The sequence below is a fragment of the Silene latifolia genome, chromosome 8 (genome assembly GCF_048544455.1).
Source record: "Silene latifolia isolate original U9 population chromosome 8, ASM4854445v1, whole genome shotgun sequence".
NCBI lineage: Eukaryota > Viridiplantae > Streptophyta > Magnoliopsida > Caryophyllales > Caryophyllaceae > Silene > Silene latifolia.
Genome location: NC_133533.1, coordinates 23,810,134 through 23,824,754, shown reverse-complemented (window position 1 = coordinate 23,824,754; position 14,621 = coordinate 23,810,134). Strand labels below are relative to the sequence as shown.

At 34.0% G+C, this 14,621-nt stretch overlaps 1 non-coding gene across 1 annotated transcript; it reads left to right on the top strand.

Moving 5' to 3' along the window:
- The first annotated feature begins 5,160 nt into the window (after nucleotides 1-5,160).
- On the top strand, nucleotides 5,161-5,267 carry LOC141597776 (small nucleolar RNA R71). The gene has a single exon (XR_012522993.1). It is a non-coding gene; the product is annotated as a small nucleolar RNA R71 (small nucleolar RNA).
- The last annotated feature ends 9,354 nt before the right edge of the window (nucleotides 5,268-14,621 follow it).

Sequence of the window (14,621 nt, the reverse complement as noted above, 5' to 3'; positions counted from 1 at the left end):
AAACTATAATTTTGTTGTCACTAAGTTGTACTTATGTTTGCTTATAGTGTCCAAAAACATAGACGAATTTATCTTTTACGCCTTTACGGTGGAATGATAGCAGTAAGATGATCACATGAGTATACATTACATGTGCTTTGTGAAAGAAAGAACATATATAAAAATGAACTCTATGTATCAGTAATTAGAAGATTAATTATTATTATTATTATTATCATTATTATTATTATTATTATTATTATTATTATTATTATTATTATTATTATTATTATTATTATTATTATGTAAGACGGTCTTATTAATTGAACAAAAAAAATTTGAGATGACTAACTTATAAGAATGACATGTGTAAGTAAATTGTCCATATTTGAAGGGTAGGTATATGGTTCAAACAAAATATATACTCCCTCCATCTCAATCAATAGTTTACATTTGCTTTATTCTCCCTACCAAAATATAGCAAATGTAAACTATTCATTAGTTTCACACCTGTCTTTATATTAATCATAAGGGTTATCAAAGCGCCTCCATTGGCTTACATTTATGATGATTAGTACTTAATAAATTTGCTAGAATTCGAGATAATAAAGTTTTAGAAGCTACTTAATGATTAGAATCAAGTACGTATCAAGAGAGCATAAAAGATTAGGATATTTCATTTTTTTAGAATTATGTGATACCCGGATTTGAACTTCGAAACACCTATCTTTATATTAATCATAAGGGCTATCAAAGCACCGCGATTGACTTACACTTATGATGATTAATATATAATAAATTTTGCTAGAATTCGAGATAACAAAGCATTGGCTTACACTTAAGATGATTAGTACTCCCTCCGTACCACACCAAAGGTAACACTTACTATAAACGGACGTACCACACCAAAGGTAACATTCCTTATTTGGCCCACAACATTACCAAATTATCCTTATAACCATTTGATATTTACACAAAATGCCATTACATACCCGACCTACCAACCCACAATTAAACACCCAATTACATACCCCACCTATTTATTCCCTCTTTACCCTTACTTTTTCCACTTTTTTTTAAATACTCTAATTTTCCCTACGTTACCTTTGGTGTGGTACGGAGGGAGTATTTAATAAATTTTGCTAGAACTCGAGATAACAAAGCTTTAGAGGCTACTTAGTACTTAAAATCAAGTACGTATCAAGAAACTATAAGGGATTAAGATATTTCATTTTTTTTAGAACTATGTGACACCCGGATTTGAATTTCGAAACACCTATTCGATAATGTTCTATAACTTAGTTTTAAAATAATCAAGGTCATTAACCCATACGAAGTACGGGCTTTCAAACTAGTAACAATAATAAAAGAAGAGATTATACACCCTCAGACTTACATGTTTGACGAAACGAGAAGGACTAAGTTATCGATTAGCAATGCTCGACTCGAACTATAATGCAAATATGAAAGTGCCCTCGTAAGAGGAAAACGATTAGATTAATTATGTTGATTGATTGTGGAGTTGGTCAAATTGGTCGGTCATGCAAACGAGGCTAGTACTCAGAAGGATCCGAGCTTACGTGGTCGAATGTTCAAGCACGTAGACGCCAAAAAGTAAGAACAAAGGTCTAGAATGCAAAGGGAGAAGAGAAGGGCGGACACTCGCGTGAGAAATATGAGGAGCGAAGGCTCCTATTTATACTAATCACGTGAAGGAATTAGGGTTTCGGAGAGTCTTTGGAAGTAAATCTCGGAAAGATATGAAAAAGATACGAAAATACACGCAGAAAAGGACCTGGTAAGAGGCGCAGCAGTCACTGCGTCTCTTGGAAGAGGCGCAACACCTGCTGCGTCTGTTCCCAAGTGGTTTCCTCCTGCGGAAGAAAGATTTCCGTGTTTGAGTTATAGAAGGACGGAATAATTCGGTTTTCCTTAATATCTTGTGTGAATATTACGGGAAATTGTTTACCAAAGGATAAAGATTGTGAAATATTTATAAAATATGGAATAGAAATATCCGAAACATTCCAGAACATTCTGACTCGGGATTTAATGGTTATCAGAAAATGAAGATGGTTTTAGGCCCGGACTCCAAATGTACTCTAATTACTGTCAAAACGACCTTATCAGCGCGTAGATGACAACTAAGAGGTAGACGCTAGTATTTGAGCAATCACTTGATGATAAACTTACGAACTGTCACAAATCGTTCCGCGTAGCAAACATGCGGCCCAATCATCACCGAGTGGTTTGCGAGAGGTGCAGAAATGAGGTATCTACAACAAATATAAACAATATTCACAAGGTGGATATTTCCCTCCCCACACTTGAAATTTACATTGTCCTCAATGGAACAAAGTATAGGGAGAGAATAGGAAAATAAACAACATATTTTTGGTGGTTTTTGAATTTTTTTCGAAATTAAAGAACATGTTTTTGGAATTTTTGAAAATAAATAACATGTTTTTGTATTTTTAAAATGATGGAATTTCCTCCCCACACTTATTTATTTACATATTTCCAATGGAAATAAATGTGTGGAGGAAATTTGGAAATGAAATACATGTTTTTGTTGATTTTTGATTTTTCAATTTTTTAGCGATTTTCAAATAAGTATGCAATGTATGATCTAATCTATATGCAATATTGAAATACGATGCAACTATACTATATGAATGCAAAGAGAGCTAATTTAGATTAGCTCCCTTTCGAATCATGTCATTAAATGCAAAATGCGGTAAAAACTTAATTAAAGAGAAAGAGAATATATACATTGCGGTGGTTCTTAAGTAACTCCACCAAACCTCTTCATTCAAGGACTTCATTCAACCGGGATCAATATCCCGAGATCCCACCAACCTTCCAACTTCAACACAAGAATCAACAACACACGAACCCTTGGTCTTCATCATCAAATCATGCAACTTACTCATGGCATCTTAAACCTCTTGCCATTTTCGGTTCATTTCCTCTTCAATATTTTCCTTAGTCTCTTTGTCAACACTAGGGTCACATACCCTATTTCTTTTCGATCTCTTCCTCCATCTTTTGGGTTTCCTCTTTTCAATTTTTGGTTTTGATTTTGGAGGGGCATTGGTGCTAGAATCGAACTCGGTTTCCCGAGTCTTGCCCATTTCCCCACACTTATCTTTAGCATTCACTTCTTCTTCAAGGAACTTATCCGGTGGCTCATAATCAACTTTTGGCTTACAAGCAATCAAGAATTCCATGTTCTCATCTTCTTCATTCTCATGGAGTTCTAAAGTTTCCACGGCAAACATGTTTTGACCCACGGTTTTCTTTGAAGCATGTGGTAGCTTGAATTCAATTTTTTCCTTCCCAACTTTGAATGAAAATTATCCCTCTTTGACATCTATGACGGCTCCTCCCGTGGCCAAGAATGGCCTACCAGGAATGACACGAGAGCTTCTTCCCATAGGGATGTCCAACACAACAAAGTCGGTAGGAATTGAAAGCTTACCAATTTGAACCATGTTATCCTTGAGAATCCCATTTGGAGATTTGATTGTTCCATCGGCAAGTTTAATTGTAATGGAAGTGCGGGCTAAGCTTGAAATATTCAACCTCTTAACAAGAGCAAGTGGTATGACACTCACACTTGCCCCTAAGTCACATAAAGCACTATCCACCTTTTGGTCACCAACGGTACATTGAATTGAGAAACTTCCGGGGTCATCAAGTTTGACGGGGATTTCTTTAGATTTGACCACATTGCACTCCTCACTTGAGAAATCAAGCTCATGCTCACTAATGTCCACTCTTCTAGAAATGACTTCTTCTTGCTTGGCCAAAGAGTGTTCTTCCATCATGACCATCTCTTCTTTTTCCGGGTTCTCCTCAACTTCTACCCTCACATTAGGTGCTTCCACTATTTCCTCAAGCATAAATTCTTCACTCATAATGGTTGGTGTAGTCATAACCATCTCTCCCTTATCCGGGCCGACTTCAACATCCAAGATTGTACCATGAATTGTCATTATTTGCTTAAGCACATAGTCTTCTATGCTCTCTTTTTCGGGCTCATGGTCAACTTATTGGAATGTTTTCATAGCCATGGAAAAGGGAGTAGTGTAAGATAACTGCTCTTGACTTGGCAAATAAAATGACTCTTCTTTTTCCTCTTCAACTCCAACCATGATAGCATTAACTTCCTTTGACTTCATAGGGTCCCTTGGATTTTGCCCTTGTCTTAGAAACACACCCGGTGGTTTTTGAGAACTCATGAGAGCTTGGGAAGCCACCTTAGATTCAAGACTCTTGATTTGTTGTTGGGTATTACTTGCCAAATCTCCTATCAACTTCACCAAGTTGTCATATTTATCATCTCCCATGGTATTGCTTGCTTAGGGTGGTGGCTCTTGGTTAAAAGGTTGGTTGGAAATTGGAAGAGAAAAGCCATATCCTTGATCTTTAAAGTTGGAATTTTGGTTGTTCCCTTGGTACCCTTGATTGAACCCTTGATTTTGCCCTTGGTTGTACCTTTGATTATTGTTGTATCCTTGATTGAACCCACTATTGTTGTTCCATTGATTGAATCCTTGGCCAAACCCTTGGTTAGCTTGGTTTCCTTGGTAAAAGTTTTGATTACCTTGGTTCCCTTGGTTACCCCTATAATCTTGGTATGCTTGAGATTGGTTGGCAAAGTTTTGGTTGGATCCTTGGTTGTTGTTGAACGAGGGCCTAGGTGGATGGTTGGAGAAATTGTTAAATGCTTGGAAAGCATTCACCTCTTGCACAATGTTCCCATCAAAGTTGTTGTAATGATTATTTGCACATACTTCATAAGTGTGACCCATCCCTCCACATGACTCACATGTTGATCTTTGCATCACTTCCTCCATGGATGGTCCATGAGAAGTGGTAGTTTGATTCACTTGGTTCACTTGCTTCTGCTTACTCAACTCTTCAAGCTTTTTGGTGAGCATATCAAGTTTAGCATTAGTCCCCACATTCACTAAGAATTCGGGAGGGTGCTTGCTTCTTCTCAAGACATTCACTCTTGTGCCATAATTTGCCTCGGAGTCCACCATTTTCTTGATTAGAGTCGTGCCCTCCTCTTCACCCAAATGATCGAATCCCCCTCCCGCGGAGGCATTCACCATTTCTTTTGTTCTTGGCAACAAGGTTTGGAAGAAGGTTTGTGTGACATACCAATCCGGAATTCCATGGTGAGGGCAACTAGCAATAAGGTCTTGATATCTATCCCATGCCTCACCCAAGGATTCTCCATCCTCTTGTTGAAAGGTATGAATTTCGTTCCGGAGCATAGCGGTCTTTGATGATGGATAATACTTCTCTAGGAACGCCTTGGCTAAGGCATCCCATGTAGTAAATGTGTCCAGAGGGTGCACATTCAACCAACGATCAGCCTTGCCCGTTAGAGAAAATGGGAATAACATCATCCTTAGTGTATACTCGGATACCCCATTCTTTTTCATCATAGAGACCTTCCTCTTGAACCTCCTTAGGTGAGCATGAGCATCTTCTTCAATGTGTCCTCCAAACAAGTCTTTTTCAATTAGGCCAACTTGAGCCGGGTGCATCTCAAAATTGTTTGGAGCCAAGATGCCAAAATTGATGGGGTTACAAGCATCATTATGGTTTGGACGGTTATGGTCACGTAAAGACATTGGTGGTGGCGGATTTGGTATATGAGGGGGTGGTGATTGAGGTGGGTTATTTGGAATAGGGAAGTTATGAAAAGGGTTTTCTAGTATAGTCTCAATTGTGATGTTTGGTTGAAGTGTGGTTGTGGTATCAATATTTTGTGGGGTGTGTGAGTTTGGTTGATCAATGTTTGCCCGTGGAGGGTTCCGAACTCTATCAAGGGTCCTTGTCCTCAAGGTCCTAAAAAGCCTCTCGGGGTCGGAATTGAAGAGTAGAGCTTGGTGGTTCCTTCCAGGCATGCACTCAATAAACCGTTAATCTCCTAGTGTCTTTACACACTAGGGGAAGGCAAGAAATCACAAGCTCTACAATGAAACACACAACTACTAAAACAAACTAACAAGTGAGATAAGACTAAAGCCAAGACTCTTAATAAACCAAATATAACCTAAAGCCATCCCCGGCAACGGCGCCATTTTGATATAAGGGATTTGCCGTCACTTCCCAATCAAAAACAATTTATAAAGAACCCAAATTAAGTAGTATAATTAAGGTGTCGAACACAAAGATGGAGGGGGTGTATACTTAGTCCGTTTAAGTCCCAATTTAGCCTAATAAATGAAGGAGGTTTGATTAATGGTAAACTAACATGCAATTAAGGAATAAAATTAAACTAAATGCAATTGTAGTTGATCAATATGAGAAAGACTAGAGCTTTCGGGTTCACTCGGGTCATTGGGCATGAAACAAAACAAATATGGGGAATAGGTGATTCAATTAGTCAAGGAATTATGCCTAATGTCTTAGGACACCTAGAATTCATTAACCCACTTTCATGTGATTAACTAAAACCCGTCATACTCAGGCACAAAGATCATCCAATAGTCTACACACCAAGATTGTTCATCCACTAGTATAGACACCAAGACAACTAAACATGTGAGAAAATACTCAAACTTTCATAGGAGCAATTCTACAAACACTTCATGTGCAAGAAAATGACAACCAATAAAACACCCAATTCCTTATAATTCTAACCCAAAATCGTACCCATTATAGACCCGAGATCCCCCTAAGCCCTAGAGGAGAACTACTCACACATGTTTAAGGATGAAAAACTAACAATAACATTAAACAATACACAAACAAACATGCTAAACATAATAAAGATAGAAACTTTGAATGAAAACATTAAGTAAAGAACATAAATGTAAACAAATGAAAATAAATGTAAATAAAAGATAAGAATTGTACCCACAAGGAGGAAATGAACAACCTTGGACAATAATGGAAGAATGAATTTCTTCTTGTCTCCCAAATACAACCCAAATGACTAATTGTATACTAATGAGAAATGAAGAACTTGGATAAACTAAGGAAGAATTAAACTAAAATTAAAGAAAGATTACAACTTTTTATTGAATGAAAATGAGAGAGGAAATATTAGGGTTCTACAATATTTAGAGAGAAAGATGAACTAAGCTAGTCTAATTTCTATTCTAATTCTATTCTAATATGGTCTAGTGTAATATAATATGAGGTCTTTTATACTAGTCTAATACTACCACTAATACAACCTAATAATAATAATAATAATAACAATAATAATATTAATCTAATAATAATAATAATAATTTAATTATTAATACTAATTCATCGACACATTGCACAAACAAACAAGATAGAAAAAACAAAATAAAAGGGGAAGGGGAAACACGGGAAATCACGCGTCAAGGACCCTCTGCCGGTCAACCGGCGGCCGGGCAAGGTCACCGGTAGCGTGTAACTCGATTAAAGGTGGAATTAATGTGGGACGTAGTGGGTGCCGGCTTGTCGGCTGTCGGGGCACCGGTAAAGAGCAGCAAGATTGATGCGAGATTTGTTGATTGCGAGTCGTATGCCGGTAGGCCAGCTGCCGGGGTCATGGCCGGTAGCGAGATCTTCAATAAAAGGAGGGAAATTTGATGTTGTGCCTGCCGGTGTGGGTAGTCGACTGCCGGTTGGCCGACAGGGGGATTAATTTCCTCTAATTAACTCGGTTTCCATTCGGAGTTCCATATTGATGAATTCAACTATGACTAGTTGTTGTGGATATTGATGGTGATTGATGTCGATTAATGGTGGTTTGAACAGAGGAGATGGAGGACACGGGTTGGTGATGAAAGTTGAGGATGAAAGGTGACGATGAAAGACGAAAATGGTGATGTCGGGTTTAATTGTTGATGCTGTTGCTGATTAATTGGGCTCGGGGATGCAGAGGTGATGGTATCGTTGTTGTTGGAGAGTTGATTGGTGATGAAAATGGTGATTGATGGTGGCCAAATTGCAGGGGAGAAACGAGCATGGGGTTGAGCTGATGATGAAAGGTGAAGGCGTAAATGGTGATGGGTTGATTTGTGTTGGACGTTGGTGCGTAGGCTGCTGCTATTTGGGCGAATTGATGGTGATGGTGATAAAATGGTGAAGGAGGAAGGAATGATCAATGGAGGTCGAGCATGGTGATGGAGGTTGATGAATTGGGTTTGGCAGGGAACGATGTATGATGGTAGTGAAGGTGTGATGGTGGTGAAAAGGAAGGGTCAAAGTCAACCTTTGACTTTCTCACGTGATTCATCACCTTTTCTTCCATGTTTAATTCCGTTTCGCATTCCCGTCTCGCTTTCCCGTTTCACCTATACATTATTATAATAAAATGATATTAATATTAATATTAAATAAAAATCCGACTAAATAATAAATATAACTACGACGACTAATTATTATAAATTAGTAAATAAATGAGCTTTTTAGACATTTAAGCACACAAAATCAAGTCGTAATAAGGTATAAATGCGGGGTAAAACACGACTAAAATGCTACTTATCAATTGTATTTGTAATTTAATCACTCGATATCTTATGATTAATACTGGCATATCTAAATATGCAAGTTATCAATATAAAATATTCTGTTAGGTTATCAAATTAAAATATCTATAAAATATAATTAAAAGGCTACCCTAAAATGACTAATAAACGCCACCTAGACAAAGCCACGTGGGATCCAAAAAGCCACATAGATTAAAATTTAATGTGACGTGACATATTTAAATGCGATGTTGCATATTTTTAATGTGACATGGCGAATTAATGTGACATGGATTATCAGTTTATTATTACATCACATTAATTTAAATCATTTATCTATAAATTAATGTAATTCACTTATAAAATATAATTAAAAGGTTACCCTAAAATGACAAATAAACGCCACCTAGACAAAGCCACATAGGATCCAAAAAGTCACCTAGATTAAAATTTAATGTGACGTGGCATATTTAAATGCGATGTTGCATATTTTTAATGTGACATGACGAATTAATGTGACATGGATTATCAATTTATTATTACATCACACTAATTTAAATCATTTATCTATAAATTAATTTAATTCCCTTATATCTATAATATGAAAGGATGTTATCATTATTCTTAAATTAATTTTATATATTAAATATATTGTCTTACAAAATTTATATAACCCTTACAAATTTACATCAAATTTCATAACTTATAATTAATATTGACATTTTAATTGAAATTTTTGTAAAAAAACATGTTAATAAATTTCATAATTTTTAATTAAAATTGGATTTTTAATTGAATTTTTTTTAATAAAACATGTTAAGGAATTAATTAAACCTCTTCATATTACTAAACACTCACCAGTATTAACATTTTCCTAATTTAATTAATTGTTTTTTAAATTTTTGTAATAAAACCTGTTAATAAATTAATTAAACTCTTTTATATTACTGAACACCCACCATTATTAACATTTTCCAATTTAATTTTTTTAATTAAAGATGATAATAAATTGATTAAAACTCTTCATAATACTTAACACACACCAAATTAATTAAAAGTTTTTCCTATTTAATTAATTTCGTAATATTTTATGTTAATAATTTTATTAAGACCCCTTATATTACGCAACACCCATGATTTTCATTAACATTTTGTCCCATTTAATTCATCTCTTGAGTTTCTCGGCAATTAATTATCTAATTTAATAATACTACAAAATAAATTAAAAATTAAATTAAAATATGGGAATTTATGGTTGTGTGATGACTATAAAACCTACAATACCTATAATAGTTTCTATTCACTTTATTTATTTAAAATATGCCCATTTGTCATGAGTTTCTAAGTTGTGGATTGTATTTTATAGTTTAACTAGTTTTTGCACCCGTGAAAATCACGGGTGTCTTTAAGATTAATTGTTTAAGTTATACGTAATTGTACCCTAATTAGTATGAAACATGTTGACATTTTTGAGTATATAATATTTGAACTTTGAAGTACGTTATATGAAAAAAAATATGTTATTTTGTTTTTCAAGCTCTTTTTATGTGTATCATATTCATTGAAATTAACGGGTACAATTATACACAATAATATTGCACAATTAAATTAATATGCCGTTGTAACAATAAAATATAAAAAGGTTATTTATTTGTTTAATTTATATCCCCGTGCCATTTTACACAGGTCCTAAAGTTATTAAGAGATGATAACATTTACAAACGTAATAAAATTATAGTGATATAATGTGATTTTTTTTTTGCGATATAACTTATTTTTCAATAAAATCCAAAGACAGTAGGTCTCGTGAGAGACAGTCTACCACTAAATTAGTGGGAGACATAACATAGAAAACAAAAATAAATAACTCCCTCCCCCCATCGTGTGAGAGGTCTCTCAATAACGTTATTGAGAGACCGTCTCTCTAAAATTTTGTGAAAGACGAATTTTAATATTAAAAGATAAATTTTAATATTTGTGGTGTATTAGTGATGAGTAAGATGTAGGTAGGGTCAAGTCTCTTATCAGCAACAATAATTTTAACCCAATTTAGTGTGTAAATCGGGGTCGAACCACGAGGATGGAGGGGTTTCTACTTAACTTAATTAGGAGTCTTGTCTAGTCAAAAATGAAAGGAAGGGAGTTGATTTAAACTACTTAGATGTAACTAATGCAAGCGATTGAGAGGAAATGTATACGATTGATTAAAGGTTAGGGCTTTCGGGTTCATCTAAATGGTTTAAGAGGCAACATGATGATTTAAAGGGTCTATGGTGAGAGTTTATCCTAGGATGATGAATCAATGTCTTGATTATCCTAAGGGTGACCAATAACTTTCATTAAGAATCACACCTCTCTTAAGCAAACAACAAGACCACCACAAACTTTCATTCAATGAAGGAATTAAGCAACAATGAAAAAAGGCACAAGCTTTCACTCATGCAAATCATCAAACACCTTGTGTGCAAGATTAAGAAACAATTTCACCAAAAACTCAAATAATCACACAATCATGCCCATTAATTCTATTTAGACTCCCCTAAACCCTAGAAAGATTATTACTCACTCATGTTCAAATTGTTCAAACAAATAAATGAAAAAGAACAAACAATCAAAAGAGATGGCACGGTAAGGATTCCAACAATTATAAAAGACAAGTTAAAATGTAAACAATTGATTAAGCAAGTAAATAAGAGAAGAGATGTACCAACAAAGAGTAAAGATGATTGCTTTGATAGAATTAATGAAGGGAATCCTTCAATATCTCCTAATACAATCCAAATATCAAATGTAAACTATTGATAATAACTACTACTAAGCTAATTTTACTAAAGGATTAATATTAATTATGGAAAGATTAGTGCTTTGATTAAGGAAAAATTACATAAATTAGGGAAAGTTTTCACATCTAGCGTTGTCTTTACAATTGATTAGGGAAGGGGTATTTATAGTGTTTCATTGGATTAAAGGAAGAAATGAGATAAAGCCTATTTGCGTGTTGTGTCATCCAAAGTCTTAGTCCGGTCTTGCCAATTCTACGCAAAGGCCGTCACGGTAGCGACATTTTCAAATTCTGGGGAAAATAGACCTGGTGTATTCCCTGCCGGTGGACCGGCTGCCGGCAGAGAATCTTCATTCTTGACTTCTTCTCTTCACTTCTTCAAAATCTGTTGCTCCATGCCGGTTGCCCGGCTGCCGGCCCCCTGTGCCGGTAGCGAGTCCTTCAAAACTTGGCCCAAAAATCAACTTGAAAATGGCTAAGTGTTGGGCGTGTGTTCTCTGCCGGTGGACCGACTGCCGGCAGATAACACCTCTCAGTTACTTTTCTTCCTTTTCTCCACAAAGCAATGTCCCATACCGGTTGCCGGCCTGCCGGCAGAGAACTACGCTTCAGCTCCTCATCTCCCTTTTCTTCATGCTTAGACATTGAAACGCCTTCCTTGCCCCAATTCCTCTATAATCGCCTTGATTCCTGCAAGAGGAGTACACCTAAACACAGATACGGGAATCGGGCACAAAATGCAAGGCAAAGCACACAAAACCGACTTGATATGAGTCGGAATGCATAAAAGAAGAAGGGAAATTCGGTGCAAATAAATCATATATCAATTAGTTTGTATTTAATGCTACAAATTATTTAAACATTTACTTTTTTTCCCTAAAAAAAGAGGTTAATGTTGTTATATAATGCGTTTTTAAAATTATTATTTTTTATTTTTTGCTAATAAATGACTTGGCAATGTGAAGGTGGGTTGTGTAAATAATTGAAATGTTGATGTGGCATGAGGATAGATGGTTAGTTTGTCTTTTTATTATTATATATAGATTTGTTTATTTGATTATATTGAGTATTATTGTCGAGTATTGTTGTTGTTGTTGTTGTTGTTGTTGTTGTTGTTGTTGTTGTTGTTGTTGTTGTTGTTGTTGTTGTTGTTGTTGTTGTTGTTGTTGTTGTTGTTGTTGTTGTTGTTGTTGTTGTTGTTGTTGTTGTGTCCAGTAAAGTATATTTTCCGTTTTATTTTTTATTTTGTTGGTTTTATGAATCGTTTGCTTTATATTTAAATTCATGTTTTCCAGTTGGTTTAATTTAACTTACATGTGACAATGTTTTGATTCGTTTGTCAAGTTTTTGCCAGGTTGATGTTTAATCTTTTGGTAAATGTATTTTTTTATATAACTTTAAAACACCATGAAACGTATGTGAATACAGATAAGGCAAACCATCACGTGGGTAATCTGAAGAGGGAAGAAATACAAAAGGCACAAAACTGAGGTAAAATTAAAGGTAAAAAACGTAAGGTAGAAACTGATAAGTAATGGATGATTGTTGATCTCGAAATAGATGTCTTATAATATTTCTTTTAATTTGTTATTAAACGTATATTGTGGTGTAATTTTACTGTTATACTTTCCTGATCAACCTATTTGAATTTGTATTTTTGTATTCGCGAGTATAATCATCTCTAACATATATTTTTATTTTTCATTTTATTTGAACTATTATCAAGGCATGTAATAAAAGGAAGCAAAAACGAACATTCAGATAAATATTAAATAGTATGATTTCTAAATTCTACTTCGTATGTTTTTAAGTTTATGTGTTTTTTTTTGTCAAAACGGAAAAAATACATAAAACTCACTCTCATAATTTCTTAAAAAAAAAAACAAAAAAAATCCTACTCTCATAATTAATGGTAAATAAATAAGTACAAATAATTGAATGAAAAATCTTTAAAATTTCACAATTTACTTTTGAACCATCATGACAATAATTAATCATTTTAATTATGTCATTTTCTCTTCCAATTTAAGTTTTCTCCAACTCCCACCTTTTGATTGTTTTTCTATAAAATTTACTTTACTTTTTTAAGTGGTTGATGCTTTTTTAACCATTATAAGATGACCGTTGATCTCAAACTGGAGATCTTATAATATTTCTTTAAATTTGTTATTAAGCGTATATTGTTGTGCAATTTTACTATTATGCTTCCGATCAACATATTTGAATTTGTATTTTTGTATTCATGAGTATAATCAGCTCTACATATATTTTTCTTTTTCATTTTATATGAACTATTATCAAGGCATGTACTAAAAGGAAGCCTACTAAAAGAAAGCGAAAGTGAACCTTCAGATAAATATTAAATAGTATGATTTCTAAATTCTAATCCGTATATTTTTAAGTTTATGTGTTTTTTTTCAAAACCGGAATAGATTATTTTATAATCTTTAATACTAATTTTATTTTTATATAAGATTGTGGACATAAGTATAACAAGAGATGAATCAAATTCTTGAAATAGTAATAAGGAACTTAAAAAATTTATGAACCTTTTGAAATTCGAATTTAGGGAATATAGTTTTTTAGATTATTAAGCAATTGAAATGAAAATTTAATTCGTAATACATGGAGTATATACCGACCATACCGTTGAATCGTATCTAATATTTTTCTATCGATATAATAAATGTCTTTCAGATGTAAATAATATTTGAAGCATGCATGTGGTGATAAGACTTAAAAGATATTTCTATGGGAGGGTTCATGCAGAGGTCTGAAAATAATTTGGAGATGACTATACTGAGGTATTGAGTTTACAACCTTATAAGGCGTCATTAAAGATTTTTCCATACGGAATTTATTATATAGGATGGTTTCAATTTTTAATATTTTAAAAACTCACTTTATTATATTGCGGAGTAAAACACACGTATATATAGTGAGTCGTCCTTGTCATTGCTCGGTTGTCAAGTTTCTCAAAATTAGTAGCTACCACATTGTCACTTGCAGGAGGATTCGATTTAAAAAAATAAACCAAAGTTGTCAAAGAAATAAGGTATTAACTAACTAATTTATATGTATTTCAAGACTGTATATTTTTAAATAGATCAACTACTAATTGCTCGAAAAAATATTAACAATACGATAAAAATATCAAAACTAAAATAGATAAACCCGTGAATTTCATGGGTCACAAACCTAGTTTTTTTTTACTAATTTTGTTACTTTTATTACTTAATTTATTCGGTTATTTTTGTGATTGGGCTGGAATTATACATAAAGTGGTTTTAAGTAACAACTAGGTTTGTGACCCGTGAATTTCACGGGTTTATCTGTTTTAATTTTATTATTTTTACCTTTTTATTTATACTTGTCTGAGCAATTAG